The sequence below is a fragment of the Jaculus jaculus genome, chromosome 8 (assembly GCF_020740685.1).
Source record: "Jaculus jaculus isolate mJacJac1 chromosome 8, mJacJac1.mat.Y.cur, whole genome shotgun sequence".
Taxonomy (NCBI): domain Eukaryota; kingdom Metazoa; phylum Chordata; class Mammalia; order Rodentia; family Dipodidae; genus Jaculus; species Jaculus jaculus.
The window spans coordinates 43413604-43436151 of NC_059109.1; positions in this window are offsets into that span (position 1 = coordinate 43413604).

The window sequence follows — 22548 nt, forward strand, 5'->3', positions numbered from 1 at the left end:
CTATTATAGTCAGCTTCACATATGTGGGTTGAACCTCGAGATGAGAAACAGTTATGGGAGGAAAATAATTTATTTGAAGCTTACAGATCCAGGGGGAAGTTTCATAGGGGCAGGAGAAGCTGGCCTCCTCTCACAGATCTATGCAGAGAGAAAGACGCAACCACTGGCAGCACACACCAGCACACACCAGGAACCCCAGGCAGAGCTCAAGCACTTGGCGTATCTTTCGACTAGAATTTAGATCCGCCCCCACACCTTAGGGCTGGGCCCACAGTGACACCAACTTACGAGCTTGAATAAAACTCCTGAATCTATTGGGGGGACATCCAATTAAATTGTCACAGGCCTTCCACATTATAAAGAGTAATCTGAATTGCTCAAAATATATTTCATGCATAATCATGCAGAAATGTTCAGTTAATTGTGCTGCTCTGGTGGAAGGTGTGGATAAAAGGGGAGTTTGGAGGGGCCAAGGCATAAGGGAAATGTCTGCACCTTACTTTCAATTTTGCTCTGAACTTGAAACAGATAATAAGCAAAACAAAAAAATCCTCATAAAGAAACAGACAGTTAAAGTTCATTTTGGAAGGATAATTTAAGGTTCTGGCGAGATTGCTCAGTGGTTAAAGGTGCTAGCTAACAAAGCCTGTCCACCTGGTTTCAGTTCTGTAGCACCCACATAAAACCAGTTGAAAAAAGTGGTATGAACAAGCAGTACATCCTGCCAGGTACAAAATAAACCATCCAGGCAAGATGTACCCATGGATGCAATAGTGGCACCTAAGGTATGGGGGTAATCAACTGCTCTCTGAGTGGCTATGAAGCCTGCTCAATGGGAGGAAATTCACATCTGGCACTGACAGCCAATTCAAAATATGGGTTGGAAGGTCATAGACCCTAGAGGGAAGCTTCCACTAGTCTTTGGCTAAAAGGAGACATTATTATGCCCATCAAAAGCCCTCTAAATATATATGTTTGTCCCCTTTGATTAATTCTGGTCTTACTTTTGATTAGAGAATCTTCTTTTTAAAACGATGATGAATACTAGGGAGACCCAAAACTCAACAAAATGAAAAGAAAAAGACTGGAAAGATGGTTCAGCAGTTAAAGGTGACTTCTTACAAAACCTGCAAGCCCAGTGTCATGTTCCAAGCCACACACATAAGAGAGATAAAACAAAACAAAACAAAACAAAACAAAACAAAACAAAACAAAACAAACAAACAAACAAAAAACAGTGGCCTAGGCATCTGGTGTTTGTTCTCAGAGGCAAGAGACCCTCGTGCACCCATATACATACATACAAACACATGCAAATAAATAAATACAATTTTAATTATTTTATTTTTATTTATTTGAGAGAGAGAGGGAGAGAGAGAGAAACAGGGAGAATGGGTGCAGGTAGGGCTTCCAGCCTCTGAAAACAAACTCCAGATGCATGTACCACCTTGAGCATCTGGCTTATATGGGTCCTGGGGAATTGAATCTGGGTTCTTTGGTTTTTCAGGCCAGTACCTTAACCACTAGGCAATCCCTCTAGCACATAAAATGTTAAAAAAATGACAAGAAGAGGAGAAATCCTAGTGCTTAACTCTGGATGAGTCATCTCTCACACCCACTAGGGCTCAGAGAATATTGCAGAGGAAGTGGCAGAATGGCTATGAGTGTTATTCTCAGTGCCATCCAGAGAAGTTTCTCTGTGGAGATGGGGGTAAACACTGAGAAGACTCAACTCATCAAAGAAGAAAAAAAAAGGCTGTTGAGAGCTCATCACTAAATGAGACATCTCTATCATACCCTCCAGGGCTCAGGGAACATTGTGGAAGAGGGGACTGAAAGAGTGTAAGAGCCACAGGTGGGAAGGAGTACGGGGGTGGGGCACTGTCCTCCTGACATGAACTGACTGGTGCATTCATGACCCCACAGTGGTTACTGATACCCCCACAAGGCCCATCAACACTTTGACATGGGAGATGGAAGAGGACAAAAGACTGCCTAAAAAGAGGAGGGTCCTAAGTGGATTGGAGGTATGGGAGAGGGGATAAAAGAAGACAGTGGGATGAGAATGCAGTCAAAGTTCGATTCCCCAACAACCATGTCAATATCTGGTGCTTGTGTATAGCATCAAGAGACTCTGGCATGCCTAAACATACATATATACATATGCAAATAAATAAATTAAAATATTTTTTAAAGAGGTGCTTAGAGCTGGCAAGATGACTTAGTGGTTAAGGTGCTTGCCTGTGAAGTCTAAGGACCCACATGTTTAACTCTTCAGATCCCATGTAAACCAGCCACACAAAGTGAAGCAAACACGCAGGTTGTGCATGCACACAAGGTGATGTGTGTGTCTGGAGTTTGATTGCAGTGGCTGGAGGCCCTGGTGTGCCAATTCTCTCTCTCTCTCTAGTCCTCTCTCTCTCATAAAAAATTACAAAGATAGGCATACACCACCATGTCCCTACAAAAAAAGAGGTGCTCAATGATAGTTTTTAAAAGTTACCAATTTTAAATTTTAAAAAGCGGTGCAAACATATAGTATGTGATTCTACAATGTCTGTAGCATCAAGAACCCCTGGTGCACCCCATGTGCAAATAAATAAATAATAGAAAGAAAGAAAGAAAAAAAGAAAGAGAAGGAGGGAGGGAGGGAGGGAGGAAGAAAGGAAGAAAGAAAGAAGAATTCATTATAATGATATAATGACACAGAGTATCTTCTGGAAGCTACCAACAGGAGCAAAATGGGACTTGGAAAAGGATTAGTCTGAGGGATGAGGACTATAGCTTCACTCATTTTGGGTCTCCTGCCTCCACCCTCCTCTGCCCCATTCTCATTTGCTGGTGGCTTGCTGCTTCTGCTTCTCCACCCATATGGTAGCTGGAGTGTGTATCCATTGCATAGGTGTGGGTATCCAAGCAAAAATCACATTCTCATTGTCTTGATTCTGTTTTGACTTCTTAGGAAAAACTTGTTCAATCCAACCAGGAGGTTAGACTTTGGAGAGTGACTGGAAGAGGCAGGCTGCTGAAAGGTTTCAGTGTGACCTGGGCAGATGAGCCTCTCTCTCCTCATCTCAGTGGGCAAAGACTGCAGGAAGCGCATGAGAATGGAGACGGAGCTGCCAACCTCTCTTGACTGCTATACTTCCTCTCTTTGCAAGAGGCCAGCCTCAGTGACATATCTCAATAGGTGACAGTAGCGCTGACAGCTTGTGGGAAAGGCCAACCTGGCTGTCTGTTCAGTGGAGGACAGACTGGGGCTTGTGGCTGTTAACAGCTGTGAGGAACTGAGGAGCGTACCATTGCATTGCCTGAAATGAGAGCTCACCCACAATTCAGTTCATGGTCCAAGAAACAAAAATAATATTTAATGAACAAAATCTTCTTTGTTTAATTGTGGGAAATGTCAAGGTTGAGTCCAGCAGCTTTGCTTAAGGTCAAATGCTCAGTGCTATCAGAAAGCATTTAAACCAAACCTGATGGGCTATTAAAACCCAGGCTAGTTAAAAATTAGGCTCAGGCCATCTTCACTGATTTATTCCTCCCTGTTGGAAGCAGAAATGTTGGAGCTGAGATAGTCTACCAGCAGCTCAAGCCTCACTCTTCCCTGCCATTCTCTGCAGACCAGCGAGGAATTCCCGGATGAAACCAATACCTCAGGGAGTTACCTCCAAGGCTCAGGAATTCACTATCCAATTTCTCAGACCTTTTAAAAGTCATGGACCGCTCTCTCAGTGCTTCTGTTCTAATTGGTGTGGGGAGAGACCTGGGCAGTGGTATTTTTTTAAGACTCTTAAAGAAAGGATTTTCAATATGTAGCGGGATTGAGAACAATTGGGACAAATGGCTTAGCTAATTAAAATAAATGTTGAGAGCAGATGCTCCTGTGTGCTGCGCTTTCCTCCATGTTTCTGTCCTTTCTCCTGATTTGCATCTTCCCTACTGCCTCTGCTTCATGGAGACAGAGCTGTCTTCTAAGGGATGGGTGTGTGGGTAAGCTCCAGAAAGGGTAACGTCACTACGCCATGTGCCCCTTGTGTTTGGCAGTGAGTGAGATGGGAACTTCCCTGTCAACATCCCAACCTCTCACCACGTGGGTCATTGAAGGTCAGTTCCGCAGGCTCAGGAGACAGATGGACAGGATTCAGATGATACTCCAGGTCCTTTCAAATCGCCTGCAAAGGTTAGGACAGTGGAATACCCCTTCACAGCAAGAAATCTCTCTCCTGTTATTTATGCACATGGCTTCACTGTTTTTTCTTTCTTTTTGTCATGCAATAGAAATAATGATCTTGGTGCTGGACCCTGTGCTGGGCTAAGACAATTAATCACCCAACAAGTCATTTATTTCCTCGTACTCTCGTCCGCCAGGACCATTATCCTGTAGGTAAACAGAAGTGCCAGTAAATCACAGGCAGAACGCAGGTCTGTGGGAGAATAGTTGATTAAGCGTCTCTATAACTTATGGTTATATAGCCCTGATCATCCCAGAGGATCTCCATGCACTGGACAGACTGATGTATGCACTGCTACCTGGCTCCAATATATGTCATTTTCTACACCAGTGCCCAGCATGGATGATGGAATGTTTACTGCCCTTGTCACATAGTTACCCTCAAAACTATGGTCATGGGCTACACAGGAGGCAAAGACAGGAGATTTCCACTTCCGGGGACTTTCAGGCAACAGAATCAACTACCAAGCAGGAACGGAGCAGCAATCAGAGAGTAACCTACTCACCCTCTTGGGCAAAATCCTTTAGGTCCATGAAATTCCAGTATTAGAGAATTCTGTATTTCTTCTTCTTTTAACAACAAGTGGGCAGGCATAGGGGTAGAATGTGAGCCAGGCCAGGATCTAAGGCAAATGATTCCAGGACAAACTTGCTTGGGATTCGTGAGATCTGTCATCTAGGAGGGAACCCTAGATTGTTGGAAAGGGTCACCTGTTCATGCAGCTATACCAATCTTTAAGGCTTTTAAACCTTAGTTAATGTGCAAACTTCTTTGAAAGGAGAACAATTTCCAGTTTACTATTAGCATTTACTTCAGTTGTTGGAATATAATTATACTTTCAGGCTTTCTGTATGCCTCTGGTATATGTCCAAAAGCCACCCCCCATGTTAAATTATATTGAATTCAATACAAGTTAACTTTAGGCAAAACAAAAAAGTCAATGTAATTCCATTTAACATTAATTTAATGAGAAGAATGATTCTGTTTTGCTGAAACCAAATTACCTCTTAGATGAGAATACAATGCTGATGGCCACCTTAGTCTCTAAGCTTGGCATGCCTGTGCTATCAGGTGCTGTTTAATGGTCCAATTTTCCTCAATTTCTATTTGCACAGCAATGGAAAGTACCATTGCGAACTATACTAGTAACACATTTACTCTTAATTTGGGCCAATTGAACAATTTTGTGCACAGCGCACATCTCCACCACTGGAACAAACAAGGCCACTGGGAGCCCATGGGACAATGTGATGGTGCAGAGTCCTGAGAACGGCACCGAAAATGGTAAGATTCATTTTTAAGACTGTGGGCAACAGGGAAACCTCTGATTAAGAAATCCTCATAAAAGTTTTATGACACCTAGAAGTCTCTGGAACCACAGGCTGTGTCTAGAAACAACAGGAAGTCACTAGGTGTAGACCAATAGTGAGTTTTAAGCTGGAATTAATGGGAAATTCCAAGCAAAAAACAATCAGGAGAAAAGATTAAAAGTTAGCATGATGGGCTGGGGAGATGGCTTAGTGGTTAAACACTTGCCTGTGAAGCCTAAGGACCCTGGTTCAAGGCTCGATTCCCCAGGACCCATGTTAGCCAGATGCACAAGGGGCACGTGTGTCTGGAGTACGTTTGCAGTGGCTGGAGGCCCTGGCTCTCCCATTCTCTCTCTTTGTCTATTTCTCTCTCTGTCTGTTGCTCTCAAATAAATAAATAAAAATAAACAAGAAAAAGTTAGCATGACAATAAAAGTCATTCCTTAATAGAATCATGGACTTGAGTGCAATTTCTGCTGGGTATGACAGAGATAGCCAAATTCAAGCATATCTGTGCTTTCCTTTCTCTTTCACTAGAAGGAGGATCTACCCTTATGAGTGACCATACTAGCATAAAGGATCAGTTGGAGCCTGTGTTTTCTAGCTTCCCTGGGTGGTTTTGTGGCCATGAGATGAGATTCTCAGTAAGGCAACATGGGCAAAATTATTCATCTTCCACATCGCTGCTGAAAAGGACATTGCCTTCTTTTCACATTTCTCTTCCCTGTGCTTGGTGCTTGGGTGGGGTACTGCCAGCCAGCAAAAACTACCAAGTGCTGCCCCTTGAGACCTACAGAAAGGCAGCTGAAGGAATGTGGGTGTCAGGATCACCTCACAGCCCAGCCCCAACCATGTCCCATTTCCCACTGTTCTGTCAGAAAGACATAAAACCATTCTGCTTACACCATTGTACTTGGGGGTCTCTGTAACATCTCTTCTTTTTAATTTTAATTTTATTTTTTAGAGAGAGAATGAGAAAGCAAGAATTGGTATGCCAGGGCCTCAGCCACTGAACTCTAACTCCAGATGCTTGCCCCACCTAGTGGGCATGTGAGACCTTGTGCTTGCCTCACCTTTGTGCATCTGGCTTACATGGGATCCGGAGACATGGGTCCTTGGACTTCAAAGTCAAGCTCCTTATCCACTAAGTGCTTTCTCTCCAGCCCTTGGCAACAACTCTGAAATACACTCTAGCTGATGGAGAAGTCCTGCTTCATTCACTCGAAAAAATACATATTTTGGGGTTTAATTAGAAGCCAGGAACCAGAAAGAAAGAGATTTGTTTGTGTTTGTATATCACTTAGTGGTAGATCCAGGGCCAAATACTTGGTCCCTGACACCCAGCCCAACATTCTTGCCACTTCCTCCTACCTGGCTGCTGTGGCTAACACCCAACCACTACAAATGAAGGATGACTGAGTGTTCCTGGAACTGAAGGCGATCTGGTGGGCTTTACTTTCACATGGCTTGGCTGACCTTTGTTTAGGGCTGTATTATTATTATTATTAGTTTTTTGAGGTGGAGTCTCGCTGTAGCACAGGCTGACCTGGAATTCACTCTGTATTCTCAGGCTGGCCTTGAACTCATGGTGATCCTCCTACTCTGCCTCCCGAGTGCTGGGATTAAAGGCATGTGCCACCATGCCCGGGTTTTAGGGCTTTATTTTTGTGAAGCGAAAAAATGATAGACCAAGCCAAAATACAGGCATTCCCTAATCCTGAATCAGTGTTGATTCAGCACCATGAGGCCAGTCATATGCCCTGTGTTTATGGGGATAGACAGAGCCGCTCTCAGTATCTCAGGGATGCAAGGGATAGAATGACATTGTTAGGGGAAGGCAGGGGTGGGAGTGTCTGGTCTTACCCATTGTGGGGAAGAAACAAATTGGAGTCACAGTAGGTCAATCTATTTTAATGTTGCAAAACAGAGTCTGAGAGATGAGAAATCAAAGTAAAACGTGATTGAATTTACCAGGTTCTCTTCTCCCACCCAGAAGCCATTCTTTTAAAAAGTATTTTTTGTTGTTGTTGTTTATTTATCTGCAAGCAGAGGGAGGGAGGGAGGAAGGGAAGGAAGGTGGGAGGGAGGGAGGGAGGGAGAGAGAGAGAGAGAGACTGAGAGGGAGAGGGAGAGAATTAGAATGATAATGGACACACCAGGGCTTCTAGCCACTGCAGATGAACTCCAGATGCATGCACAATTTTGTATCTCTGGCTTTACATAGGTATCGGGGGAATTGAACCCTTGTTGTTAGGTTTTCAGGTAAGTGCTTTAACTGCTAAACCATCTCTCCTGTCTTCCAAAGTCATTCTTGATTCTTCATCTTGCTTTATTTTTCTTAATCTATTGCAATGATTTTAAAAATTTTCTTTTTAAAAATATTTTATTTGTTTATTTACTGGGAGAGAGAGAGAGAGAGAGAGAGAGAGAGAGAGAGAGAGAATGGGCATGCCAGGGCCTCTAGCTACTGCAAACAAATTCCAGATGTATGCTCTGCTTTGTGTATCTGGCTTATGTGGCTCCTGAGGGATTGAACCTGAGTCCTTAGACTTTGCAGGCAAGCACCTTAACCATTAAGCCATTTTTCTAGCCCAGAAATTGCCTTTATTTTGCAATTTTTGTGAATGCCTTTATTGTCCCTTTCCTCTGCAATAGGATACTCCCGTGGCTATGTTATTGTCCATTGATTCTTTAATGACCACAACAGTGAGATGCTCACAAAAGCATTGTGAAGTGAGTGAATAAGAGAAAGAATGAAAGGAAGTCTGAAAAGAACAGGTGGCAACACGGAAATAGAGCCTCGTACAGCAGGAACCATACCTACCCCAGGGCTTCCTTCTCCGTGCTGAAAGACTGTATGTTTCACTACACTGTCTGCTCATTGTACACAGTATACTACTGTATTTTCCATATACTGTGTACCATTTCCTACTGGAAAGATGCTATCCCTCCAGAACATTCCTTTCTTCCTACTGCCACCCAATGTCACATGCCTTTGTGGTGACCATATGTTGTAGGAATTCTCTGGAAAGATCACTCCCATGCCAGAATGAGTGAAAGTAGAGGAATTTATTACCCGGGGCCCAAAAAGTGTGAGGGAGCCCTCCAAAGAAGCTTTGGCCCTGAGCTGAGATTTTATTTCCATTTTATAGTTTTCATAGGCAAAGAGCGGGGTAAGAGAACAAACAAGATGTGTGACAACTTGCATGTCAGTCATTTCTGTAGTCAGGCCACCCTAACAATGAACCCCATTTTATTTTGTTTTAGCCTAAACTGTGTTTCCTTCTTATTGTCCCTTTGGGCTCTCTCTGGACAGTTCTTTCTTTGGGATTTTTCCATCTGCTGACAAAGATAAGGTTCAGCTCCTCAGCAATTAACTCTTACAGTAACTCAGTGAATCAGCTCAACTTTTAGCTTCTTTTCTACCACATGTAAGCATTGTATTAGTCTGTTTGGCATTATTATTTTTATTTTTTGATTTTTTGAGGTAGGGTCTCACTTTAGCCCAGGCTGACCTGGAATTCACTCTGTAGTCTCTACCTCTGCCTCCTGAGTGCAGGGAATAAAGGCGTGTGCCCCCTTACTGGGCCCCTTGGGTCTTATTATAGTGGACTTTGAGGCAGGCTACTTTTGAAGGGATGAGATTTATTTAGCCCACAGGCTTGGAAGGCTAAAAGCCCAAACATCATAGCATGGCTCTGGTAGGGGCCCAGGACAGATGGTAGGGCACTGCAGGAGGACAGACAGACTCAGGGATCAGGCTCAGGCTTTGGTAACAGCTTGCTTTCTGGAGAAGTCCCTACAGGAGCTCAATGTTCCTTTCTGAGGACGGTGTTCCAACGACATAAGCATATCTCACGAGGCCTGGCTTCATAAAGAAAGGCTCTACACCACATCCTGGCAGTTCTATTTTGAGGGCCAAGCTCCCGACCCTTAAACCTTAGGGGTACAAAGACAAACAGCATCTAAACCGCAGCAAGCCTGCTCCTTGAAGGAGCTCTACTGCAGGGGGCAGAATGGACCAAGGCTGTGCACCCTAAAAACCATGCTGGGCCCATGCTGCTTACATGCTCACTGGGGTCCCTGCAGCCCATGCCTGTGACAGCAGGCATACTGAGGCAGGCCTTGCCGTGGAGACTGTGGAATGCCCCTGAGGGCTAACTCTGGCTGGAGGGCTGTTGAGAACCTGTCCAACTTGCCTTCCCATTCCCATTCTCCTCCCCTGTCTGCTTCCTGGTTCCTCCCTGCTTTCTCTGATGGGTATTTCTTCCCTCCCAAGTCCTTGCATAGGGAAATCTCCTGTTCCTGTCTATCATGACACAGCTAATGTCTCACATGATGAAATCTAAGAGGACTCAGAAAGTTCTGGGCCCTGTTGGTAGGAAGGCTGGCTGGCCCAAGCACCATGTCATTTCAGATCCATTGCCTGCTCTCACCGAGCTCCATCCATCAGCCTTCCATTCTGAGGTCTAGTCCAAATCTTTAGAAAACACCCGAACAGAGAAGGTGCAAGGACAAGCTGGTGCCACTTGGCCCTTACTCTGTGGAACTGGCACTTACAGGAGAAGGACAGAACATTAGGACAGGATGTGAAGTAGGAATAATAGGCATAAGCATCTCTTTGGAGAGCAGGGCTTTCTTCGCCACGAGCGTAGATGTCAGCTTTGATGTGCGATGTGAGGCTTGCTCATTGAATTCTAGAATGAGAAAGAGGATTGCTGGGTGAATTGGAATGGTGGCACTTTAACCTATCACTTGTTATTTTTTTTGGCTTTGTGTGATTACAGAAGGGGGAGGTAAATTGGCCAATTGCTCAGGAACTAGATTTCACAGCATGCCTTGAGGAAAAGGATGAATGTGAACATGCAATGGATGTCCACCCTCCACATCCCCCACATTCTGTGGATCTTACCCTCAGCCTGGCACGCCATGCAGATTTATCTGCCTTATTGACTAATGCAAGATGATTTCATTGATTTGTGATGGGACAACCGAGAATGTGTTGCGGTGTAACAAATATTACTGTTTTAAACCTCTCCGCTTCTGTGGGTTAGGAATGTGAAGCAGCTTTACCGGTCCTGTGGTACCAGGTCTCTTACAGACTTCGCCAAGATGCCATCTTGGCTGCTGCCATTTCAAGGCTTAGCCGGGGAAGGATTTGCTTTCTCACGGCGGGTGCTGGAGCGTTCCCTTCCTATGGACTGCTGTGCCAAGCGCCATGGTTGCCCAGTTACTTTCGCTGGGGGCCACCCTCGATTTCTTTGTGAGGTAGGTCAGTCGGTCTCTCCTGGAGCGGCTCACAGCAGGTGGCACTGGAGTTCATTTCATGGGAGAGTGCTGGGGAGAGAGGTCACAACGCAGAAGGCAACCTTTTATAACTTTGGGACATGTGGTTTGCTGTAACAAATATTAACTGACTTGTAAATGACATCATTTTCACAGTTATGGAGGCTGGAAAGCCCGAGATAAAGATGCCATGAGATGGATTCCATGCAGAGAAGGGCCTACCTCCTTGTTCATAATAACACCCATTTGTTGTCTCCTCACATGGTAGACAAGGAGTCTCTCTCTAGACGTTTTTCTCTTTATTTATTTAATTTTTTATTTTTTAAAAATATGTTTTATTTATTTATTTGTTTGAGAGAAGAAAGTGGTAGAGAGGGAGAGAGTGAGAATGGGCATGCTAGGGCCTCCAGCCACTGCCAACGAACTCCGGACGCGTGTGCCACCTTGTGCATCTGGCTTACATGGGTCCTGGAGAATGGAACTGGGATCCTTTGTCTTTGCAGGCAAGCACCTTAACTGCTAAGCCATCTCTCCAGCCCTTTTCTCTTTATTTATTAGAGGGAGAAGGATGGGGAGAGAATGGGCACACCAGGGCCTCCACGAATTCCAGATGCATGTGCCACCTTGTGCATCTGGCTTATGTGGGTCCTGGGGAATCAAACCTGGGTCCTTAGGCTTTGTAGGCAAGTGCCTTATCTACTAAGTCATCTCTCCAGCCCATCTCTCCAGACTTTTACAAGAACACTAATCCCATTCATGAAGACACTGTCTTCATGACCTCATCACCTTTCAAAGACCTGCCTTCTACTACCATTGCCTTGAGTAAAGATTTCAACATATAAACGTGGGAAGGGGGACAAGGAGATCCAAGTCACAGCAGCTTAATCAGGACCCAACAACCTCTTTTTGTGTTGCCTTCTTTTATACATGCTAATGAACTGACATATCCTATCCGCTAGGGTGAGGGAATCACATTAAGGTCACTGGGTGCCATTTCAGAAGCCACCACTACACAAAACAAAATGAAAGCCTAAACTTAACACGTGTGCCACTCAAGGGTGGAAGGGAAGAACGGCATGGGATGAGCAGAGATAACCACTCTTCCAAGGGTGTGGCTCATTCACTTCATAGTGGTTATTGGGTCCTGTGTAAGGCGCGTGACTGGAGAAGTTTTGAAAATTGCCAGATCAGTCTCTCCACCCAAGCCCCAAGGATTGCGAATACACCCACGGAGCACATAGCGGTGGATTGCAAGCAGAAAAATGTCTATCCATTTTTCATTTGTCTCAACAGTTCCCAAAACTTTGTATTCCTAAGATATACCTTTGTTGGAATTAAAACAAATATCAGGATTACTTACCCATGGAGGAAAATTGATTTCCCAAGGTCAAGGAGCATGTGGCTTTCATTTGAAGGCTGACTAATACTTCGTAGGGCCAGTTGTTCCCTTTCCATGGGTCATCTCTGCTGAGTCGCTGTTGTTTATTTCCTCTGGCACATGGGGAAACTGACTATTATCATCTGTTAACTAGGAAAAAAAAGTGAAAGATCTTAAAAATCTATTTCTTTCCTTTATTTCCCTTCTTCTCTGTGTGTGTGTGTTGTGAGGGATCAAATCTAAGGACTTGTCCATACTAGGCAAGCACTCTACCACTAAACGATATCCCTGGCTCCATTTTATTTGTTTTTAAAGGAGTTGTGACTTCCCATTTGCTGTTCCTTGTGTGGTCTACACAGTAGTTCTGTTAGACAGCCACCTGCTCTTTCCTGACCATAGCAGCTCTTTCTTGCTTTGTGTGAATGCATCATTCTCTGCTTGTGCAGTCCTTCCCTTGCCCTGTCTCCCTAGGTGGTCCCTCCTCACCCTTTGCTCCGCAGTGTGGGGAGTTGGGGAAGGTCTCAAAGAAGCAGTGGTACCACGCCTGACTTCAGGGCTCCACCGGCTGTGAGTTCCCAGAGCCACCCACGTGTTCCCTCACTTGTGCACATTTACTTGAGTGCTAAGACAAGCCTGCATTATCATATAATATAATGTTTCAACATATCTTCTAGCCATGGGCACCATATTGACAAGAACTCTCATTTTCTTCTCTCTGCCCCAGCTGTGAATATAAAATACCCAACTAGTTGGATTTAATAGATGTTTTAAAAGTATATTTTTTATTTAATTGACAGAAAGAGAGAGAGAGAGAGGGAGGCAGCTAGAGAGAGAGAGAGAATGGGCACACCAGGGTGTTCAGGCACTGTAAACAAACTCCAGATGCATCCACCACCTTGTGAGTCCAGCTTACATGGGTGCTGAGGAATTGAACCTGGGTCCTTAGGCTTTTCAGGCAAGTGCCAAGCTGTCTCTCCAGCCCTATAGATGTTTTTTAAAAAAACTTGTTGGGACCGGAGAGATGGCTTAGTGGCTAAGGACTTATGTTTGACTCTCCAGGTCCCACGTAAGCCAGACACACAAAGTGACGCAAGTGTGCAAGGTCACACATGTGCACAAGGGGGCGCTCGCATCTGGAGTTCGATTGCAGTGGCTGGAGGCCCTGGTGCGCCCATTCTCTCTCACTGTCACTCTCGATCTCGCACATTAAAAAATAGCTTGTTGGGCTGGAGAGATGGCTTAACGGTTAAGCACTTGCCTGTGAAGCCTAAGGACCCCGGTTCGAGGCTCGGTTCCCCAGGTCCCACGTTAGCCAGATGCACAAGGGGGCACACGCGTCTGGAGTTCGTTTGCAGAGGCTGGAGGCCCTGGCGCGCCCATTCTCTCTCTCTCCCTCTATCTGTCTTTCTCTCTGTGTCTGTCACTCTCAAATAAATAAATACAAAATTTTAAAAAAATAGCTTGTTGCCGGGTGTCGTGGCGCACATCTGTAATCCCAGCACTCAGGAGGCAGAGGTAGGAGGATCGCCGTGAGTTCAAGGCCACCCTGAGACTACAGAGTTAATTCCAGGTCAGCCTGGACTAGAGTGAGACCCTACCTCAAAACACACACACACACAAAAAAAAAGAAAAAATAGTTTGTTGATTAAGTCAATGTCTCTCAAGATAATTATCTTAAGACCTACTTATTCTCTAAAAATTTATGGACATCCCCAAAGAACTTTTGTTTATGTGGATTATATCTATTGGTATATTAGAAATTTAAATTGAATAATAATACCATACACATACACACATGTATGACTCATTAATTCATTGAAAATACCAGATATTTTCATATTTTTGCTTTTTTTGGAGACGAAGTCTCATGTAATGTATATAGTTCAGGCTAACTAACCTCAAGCATGCTATGTAGCCCAAGTTGGTCTTGAACTCCTAATCCTCTTGCACCTACCTCCCAATACTGGGATTGCAGGTGTGATCTGCCATAACTGGTTCCATAATTTTCTCCTAAAACAAATCAACTTAGTCAAAAGAATGGTATTACTTTACAAAGAAATCTCCTTAATATCTGGCTTGATAGAAGGCAGCAGGAGACACATACATATCTGCTTCTTAATCTGCAGTGAATCTGTTGTGGCCTGTTGTTGGTTGAAGTTAATGAAGAAAATCTGGCCTTACCCAGATACGTAGTTGGAAGAGGAAAGAGTAGTTTCCTAGACATTTAAAAATAATTGTGGATATTTTGGGGGTGAAGAGATGGCTTAGTGGTTAAGCACTTGCCTGTGAAGCCTAAGGACCCCGGTTTGAGGCTCGATTCCCAAGGACCCATGTTAGCCAGATGCACAAGGGGGTGCATGCATCAGGAGTTTGTTTGCAGTGGCTGGAATCCCTGGCGTGCTCTCTCTCTCTCTCTCTGCCTCCTTCTCTCTGTCTCTCAAATAAATAAATAAAAATAAACAAACAAAAAATTAAAAAAAATTGTGGATATTTTTCTTGAGTACTGCCAAAACTTCCTCTCCTCCTTTCCATCCTCCCCTCCCCTCCCTTCCCCTCCCTTCCCCTCCCTTCCCCTCCCCTCCCCTCCCCTCCCCTCCCCTCCCCTCCCTCCCTCCCTCCCTCCCTCCCTCCCTCCCTCCCTTCCTTCTTTCCTTCCTTCCTTCCTTCCTTTCTTCCATCTTCCTTTCCCTCTGTTTTCTTTCTGTACTGGAGTTTCCTAAAGGTTATTTTCAGTGTGAAATCTAAAACCGTATCCAATTAACTTTTCATACCCTTTCATCCTAAATTTGTTGGTTCTGTCTTGAAGTTCAGATGAATACTTTAATTGGGAATGATTTTGTTACATCATAAAAATATTGGCTAATTGGAATTATACATATCTTCTAAATCTTGACACATTTAATGACACACTATCAAAAAGTCACATTTGTCAGTATCACTACTGATACTGATCAGAAAAGTCCTTAACTATTGGAAATTATCAAGTTCATAGTGGGGATACAGTTTTTCCAAGTTCTAATTTTCAGTGGAAAGCATATATATATATTTTGAGGCAAGGTCTCACTCTAGCTAGACTGACCTGGAACTCACTCTGTAGTCCCAGGCTGGCATAGAACTCACAGTGTTTCTCCTACCTCAGCCACCCCAGTGCTGGGATTAAAGATGTGCATCACCAAACCAGGCAGAAAGCTTAAGTTTTATCATTAGCCACAGATTTTGTCATCTGCTTTCCTTGATGCAAAAAGTCCATCTATTTGTGATTTAAAAGCATGCTAAATTCTTAATTTTAAGTAACTGAACTTCATTGGTTACTATGGACTGAATTATGCTTCCTCCAAATTCATATGTGGAAGAGCCAACATCTAGCCCCTCTATTGTGACTATATTTGAAAAAGGGAGCAATGTAGAGACAATTTAGTTTAAAATGAGGCTCTTAGGGTGGGGCCCAATCCTATCTGGTCAGTGGCCTTAAGGTAGGAGGAGATTTGAATATGCAGGGGACACCAGAGATGTGTACACCCAAAGGAAAGACCCTCTGAGGATTCAGAAGACAGCGATCTGTAAATCAAAGAAAAGGCCACAGGAGGAACCAGACCTACTGATCCTTGACCTTGGACTTCAAGAATGCTGAGAAAATAAATGTCAACTGTTAAAGCTTCCCAGTCTGGGGTATTTTGTTATAGGAGTGTCAGTCATCTAAGCTGGTAACTTTATTGAATAACAATGACTGTGGTGGAGAGTTGAGACAGCTTAAGGAGACCATTCAAGAAGGAAGCTAGGGTGCTAGAGAGATAGCTTAGTGGTTAAGATGCTTGCTGGCAAAGCCAAAGGACCCAGATTCAATTCCCCAGTACCCACATAAAGCCAGATGCACAAGGTGATGCCTGGTGTGCCCTTTTTTTCCTCTCTCTCCCAAATAAGTAATATATATATATGTTAAAGAAGGAAGCTGGGGAAACACATCACCTTCTTTCTCCAGTCCTTTTGGAGCTCCCATGGTCCACATCATCTAGAAGCCACACAGCACGGAGCTCTGTGACATAACCCAAACAGCATGACTCCAAGGATGGAGAGAGTGGGGAAGGGAAGGCCAAGTGGATGCGCCATGGGCACTGCTATACTTATTTCTTGTTCATCTGACATATGTGGAATTTAGTATCTTATGGTTGGAAGAAACCTTAGAAATCTTGTTATCTTAGTAGCAAGGTTAGTCTCTTATTTTACAAAAAACTATGACTGTTCATCAGTTAAGTACTATAAAGAATGTTAAATGTTTTACATGAATAATCTTAATGTATACTTTAAAAATATTTTATTTATTTATTTGAGAGAGAGAAAGGGAGAGGCAGCTAGAGAGAAAGAGAGAATGAGCATGGCAGGTCCTCCAGCCACTGCAAATGAACTCCAGATGCATGCGCCCCCTTGTGCATCTGGCATACGTAGGTCTTGGGAGGAATCAAACTAGGGTCCTTAGGCTGTGTAGGCAAATACTGCTAAGCTATTTTTCAGCCCTTAGTGTACATTTATATGAATCCTGGTGTGTGTGTGTAGGCCAGAGATGATGTTGGAAGTCCTCAACAGTCACTCTCCACTTTATTGTTTGAGATAGGGTCTCTCACTGGACCTGGAGCTCACTAATTTGGCTAGACTAGCTAGCCAGCAAGCCCCAGGGATCCTCCTGTCTCTGCCTTCCCAGTGCTGGGATTACAAGTGCATGCCACCATGCCTGGCTTTATGCTTGCACAGCAAGCACTATGCCCACCAAGCCACCCCCATACTCCCGAAAGCATACCTTTGAAATATTAATAGATCTTCCCACCACCAACTCCCTAACCCTGCTTGCTTCTTTTGCCCTCTCTCTTCCATGTTCACTTGTCCCATCCAATTAGTGGACCACTCTGTAACCTGAAGAAAGGAATGAAATTGCAGGTGATAAGAGAAAAAGCCATTTTCCTGGTTTTGTATTAGAAAAGCCTGAGATCTTAGAGGAATCTGATATTCTTGAGGCAGAGATGAGGCCTTTGGGAGGAAACAAGCTAAGTGCAAAGTGGGTCTGCTCTCCAGGAAGTGGTTACCAGGATCAGAAGAGTAGGTGCTGAGGAAATGGAAAAGCTGCTGAGGTTGCTGAACTAGCAAGCAGCTCATTCACGGGGTGTGAAAAACAACAGAAGCTTGTGCACATGAAAGCATCATGTTAGCTGATCGTGGTGGCGCACGCCTTTAATCCCAGCACTTGGGAGGCAGAGGTAGGAGGATCACCATGAGTTCAAGGCCACCCTGAGACTCCATAGCGAATTCCAGGTCAGTCTGGGCTAGTGTGAGACCCTACCTCGAAAAAAAAAAAAGAAAAAAAGAAAAAAAGAAAAAAAAAGAAAGCGTCATGTCATGTCATGGGTACAGTCTGAGAGATCTCCCAACCACGTGAGAAAGAGGGCAGGTCTTAGTGAGTGGTCTTTGGTGACCTTTCAGAGTGAACTGGAAGTAGAAGACTGATTGCACGTACCCAAATGTGTCGAGAAAACTGTATGACTGACTGCTATGGTTTCTGTGCTGGGCTGATGAAAAAGGATTAAAGGATTGACATTTAGATGTTGCTATGGACAGATGACATTGTGACCAGATGAATACATTGTAAGTTAGAACCAGATCCCCTTGTGTCCAACATGTGGGTTGCATGTGGCCAGGAATGGCTGTGAATGTAACTCAACACAAAATCATACTAACTGAAAACATTATGAGATGTTTTTTTCAAGGTAGGGTCTCGCTCTAGTACAGGCTGGCCTGGAATTCACTATGTAGTCTCAGGGTGGCCTTGAACTCAAGGCAATCCTCCTATCTCTGCCTCCTAAGTGCTGGGATTAAAGGCGTGCACCACCATGCGTGGCTCATTATAAGATTTTTATTTGGATTTTTTTTAACTCAAGCATGGTTCTCAAGTGTGAACTTTATAAATGATAATATAATGTTATGATTGATGGTACAAATATATATATATATGTATATTTGTGTGTATGTTTATAATTTTATTTATTTTATTTTATTTTTTGTTCTTTTTCAAGGTAGGGTCTCACTCTTGCCCTAGAATTCACTATGTGGCCTCAAACTCATTGTGATCCTCTTACCTCTGCCTCCTGAGTGCTGAGATTATAGGTGTGTACCACCACACCTGGCTAATTTTATTTTTTATAGTTAAGCTTGATTTCTATCTTATCTCTAGTTGTACCATATGCATATCTTTTCTTCTTTCTGTGCTTTTAAATTTTCATTTGCTTATTTGAGAGAGAGAGAAAGAAAGAGAGGGAATATGGCATGGGTACACCAGGACCTCTTTATGCTACAAATGAACTCCAGACACATGCATCACTTGTGTGTCTGGCTTTCTGTGATGAAGTGAACTGGAGAACTGAACCTGGCCTACTAGGCTTTGTAAGCAAGTGCATTTAACTGCTGACCAAACTTTCCAGCCCATGTGTTTTCTTTTTCTTTTAAATTTAATTTTTTAATTGGCAGCTTCCTTAATTGTAAACAATATCCCATAGTAATTCCTTCCCTCCCCCCACTTTGCACTCTCCATCATATCCCCTCCCCATCTCAATCAGTCTCTCTTTTATTTTGATATCATGGTCTTTTCCTCCTCTTATGATGGTTTCATGTAGGTAGTGTCAGACACTGTGAGGTCATGGATATCCAGGCCATTTTGTATCTGCAGGAGCACATTGTAAGGAGTCCTACCCTTCCTTGGGCTCTTATATTCTTTCCACCACCTCTTCTTCAATGGACTCTGAGCCTTGGAAAGTGTGATAGAGATATTTCAGTGCTGAGCACTCCTCTGTCACTTCTCAGCACCATGGTGAGTTATCCCAAGGTCACTGCCATCTGAAAAGAGAAGCTTCTCTAACCAAAAGTGAGAGTAGCATTAATATGAACATTAAGAGAAGTGCTTATTGGGCAGTTTGGTGAGCACAGTATATGCATTTAGCCAGACACCAGGAGACATTACAACCCTAGGGCTCTTGATTACCCCTGTTGTAGGTTTTCAGTATTAGGGATGTATTCTCTCCCATGGAGCAGGCCTCCAGTACAGTTAGAGAGCAGTTGGTTTCCACCATGACAGACATGCCACTATTGCACTCATTGGTTTATTTGGCCTGGCTGGCCAAATTTAAGGCTTGTAGTGTCCACTGTTGGGTATCTTTATTGGTGATTTTTCTTTTTCCCATTGAACTGCATGCAGCATGGCTTTTCCAAGCTTTCTGTCAGCTGGTCTACACAGAAGAGGTTTTCAGCTCAGCTCCAACATATTTCTCAGTGGCCTTGCAGCCCAAGTATGTGGAGTCTTCATCAATAGGTTTTACCACCTATTCCTGGTGGGAATCCAAGAGCCTTGGCAATGGCCTGTAATGTTTCAGGGATCTATCTGGCCAGCAATTCACTAGCAGGTATCCCATCCCTGGCACTGAAAATTTTCTAGTAACAATCTGTGGCTTCTGAGTGTTTCATTGTCCAAAAAAGTTGGTTTCCACATGATTTATTTATACCCTCTTAGATTTTGATTAATCCTCCCCTACCTTTCTTTTTTTTACTCAATGTCTTCCCCTGACTTCACTTAAACCTATTCACCCCCATTAATCTGTTCTTTTACTTACATATATACAATACCATCCTATTACATCCCCCCTCCCACCCTTTCTATTCTCTTTATATCTCCTTTCTAGCTTGCTGGCCTCTGCTATTGAGTTTTACTCCTTCTCACATAAAAGTCTAATAATTTGTAGCTAGGATCCACATATGAGAGAGAATATGTAATATTTGGTTTTCTAGGTGTGGATTACCTCACTAAGTATACTACTTTCCAGATCCACTCATTTTCCTGCAGATTTCATAACTTCATTTTTCTTTACCGCTGAGTAGAACTCCATTGTGTAAATGTGCCACATCTTCATTATCCACTCATCAGTTGAGGGACTTCTAGGCTGCTTCCATTTCCTAGCTGTTGTGAATAGAGCAGCAGTAAACATGGTTGAGCACGTACTTCTAAGGTAATGAGATGAGTCCTTAGGATATATGCGTAGGAGTGCTATATCTGGGCTATATGGTAGATCTATTTTTAGCTGTCCCAGGAACCTCCACATTGATTTCCCCAATGGCTGGACCAGATTGCATTCCCACCAACAGTGTAGAAGGGTTCCTCCTTTTCCACATCCTCACCAGCATTTATGGTCATTTGTTTTCATGATGGTAGCCAGTCTGACAGGAATGAGATGAAATTTCAACATAGTCTTAGTCTACATTTCCCTGATGGCTAGGGATGTAGAATATTTTTTTTAGATGTTTATATGCCATCTATATATCTTCTTTTTAAATTATGTATATTTTTTTCTTGACAACTTGTAAACTAATAGACAACAAACCATGGTATATCCCTCTCCCACTTTCTCCTTCATAGCTCTGCTCTCCATCATATACTCTCCCTCTGTCAATTAGTCTCTCTTTTAATTTGATGTCATCTTTTTCTCCTATTATGAAGGAGGTCTTGTGTGGGTATTGCTAGGCACTGTGAGGTCTTGGATATTGAGGCCAAATTCTATCTGGACAGTTGTATGTAGGGAGTGGTACCCTTCATTTAGTTCTTATATTCTTTCTGCCACCTATTCCGCAATGGACACTGAGCCTTGTAGTGTGTGAGATGTTTCAGTGCTGGACACTCCTCTGTCCCTTCTTCTAAGCACTATGTTGTCTTTTGGGCCATCTCAGTGTTCACTGCCATCTGAAAAGAGAAGCTTCTCTAACCAGAAGTGAGAATAACATTAATATATGAATATAAACATTAAGTGTAGTAATTTCAGGGCAATTTTGTGAGAGTAATATATTCATTTATCCAAAAAAAAAGAGCAGGCTTTATACCCCTAAGGCTCATGACCTCTCCTTCCATAGGCTTTTTAAAAATTATATATATATATATTTGACAATTTCTATACTTACAAACAACAAACCATGGTATTTCCCTCCCCTCCCCTCCCCCCTTTTCTTTCATAGCTCTGCTTTCCATCATATCTCCTCCCTCTGTCCATTAGTCTCTCTTTTAATTTGATGTCATCATTTTTTCTCCTATTATGAGGGTCTTGTGTGGGTATTACTAGGCACTGTGAGGTCTTGGATATCGAGGCCAAATTCTATCTGGACAGTTGGCATGTAGGGAGTGGTACCCTTCCTTTGGCTCTTACATTCTTTCTGCCACTTCTTCTGCAATGGACCCTGAGCCTTGGAGGATGTGAGATGTTTCAGTGCTGGACACTCCTCTATCCCTTCTTCTGAGCACTATGTTGCCTTTTGGGCCATTCCAGTAGTCATCACCATCTGAAAAGAGAAGCTTCTCTAACCAAAAAGTGAGAATAACATTAATATATGAGTATGAACATTAAGTATAGTGATTTCAGGGCAATTTGGTGAGAGTAATATGTGTATTTATCCAGACAAGAGCAGGCTTTATACCCCCAAGGCTCATGACCTCTCCTGCCATACATAGGCTTTTGATTAGGTTTTAAGTACCAGTCATGTATTCCCTCCCATAGAGTGGGCCTTCAGTCCAATTAGAGAGCCATTGGTTCCCCCATAGCAGACATGCCACTATTGCACTTGTTCAGACATTTGGCCTGTCTGGCCAAGCTTGAGGTTTCCAGTGTCCACTGTTTTCACCACTGATGGCTTCTGTCTCCCATAAGACTACATATAGTACAACTTTTTCCAGCTTTCAGTTTGCTGGGCTATAGGGAGAAGGTTTTCAGCTCAGCACCACCTTGATTTCTCAGTGACTTTGCCACTCAGGCATGTGACGTCTTCAGCAGTAGGGTCTTAACCATCTCTTTCTCACAGGGAACCAAGGGCCTTGGCAATAGCCTGCAATGTTTTGGAGTCAACATAGAACTCCCTGGCCAATGACTCACTGGGAGGTATCCCATCCCAGGCACTGAAAATTTTCTAGTAACAATCTTTGGCTTCTGGACGTGCCATTATTTGAGAAAGTAGGTTTTCTTATGTCTTATTCTGAGTATCTTGAATTTTGATTGACCACCCCCCATCTTTCTTTTATACAATCTCTTCCCCTGACCTTGCTTAGGCCTTTCCCCTCCCTGTAATCTGTCCTTCTACTTACATATATACAATACCATCCTCTTAAGACCTTCCCTCTCCTCCATACCTTATAGCCTTTTTATAGCTTATGGCCTTCTGCTACTTATTCTTGGTTCCAGATCACACACAAGTCTATACATTTGTAGCTGGGATTCACATATAAGAGAGAACATGTGACATTTAGTTTTCTGGGCCTGGGTTACCTCAC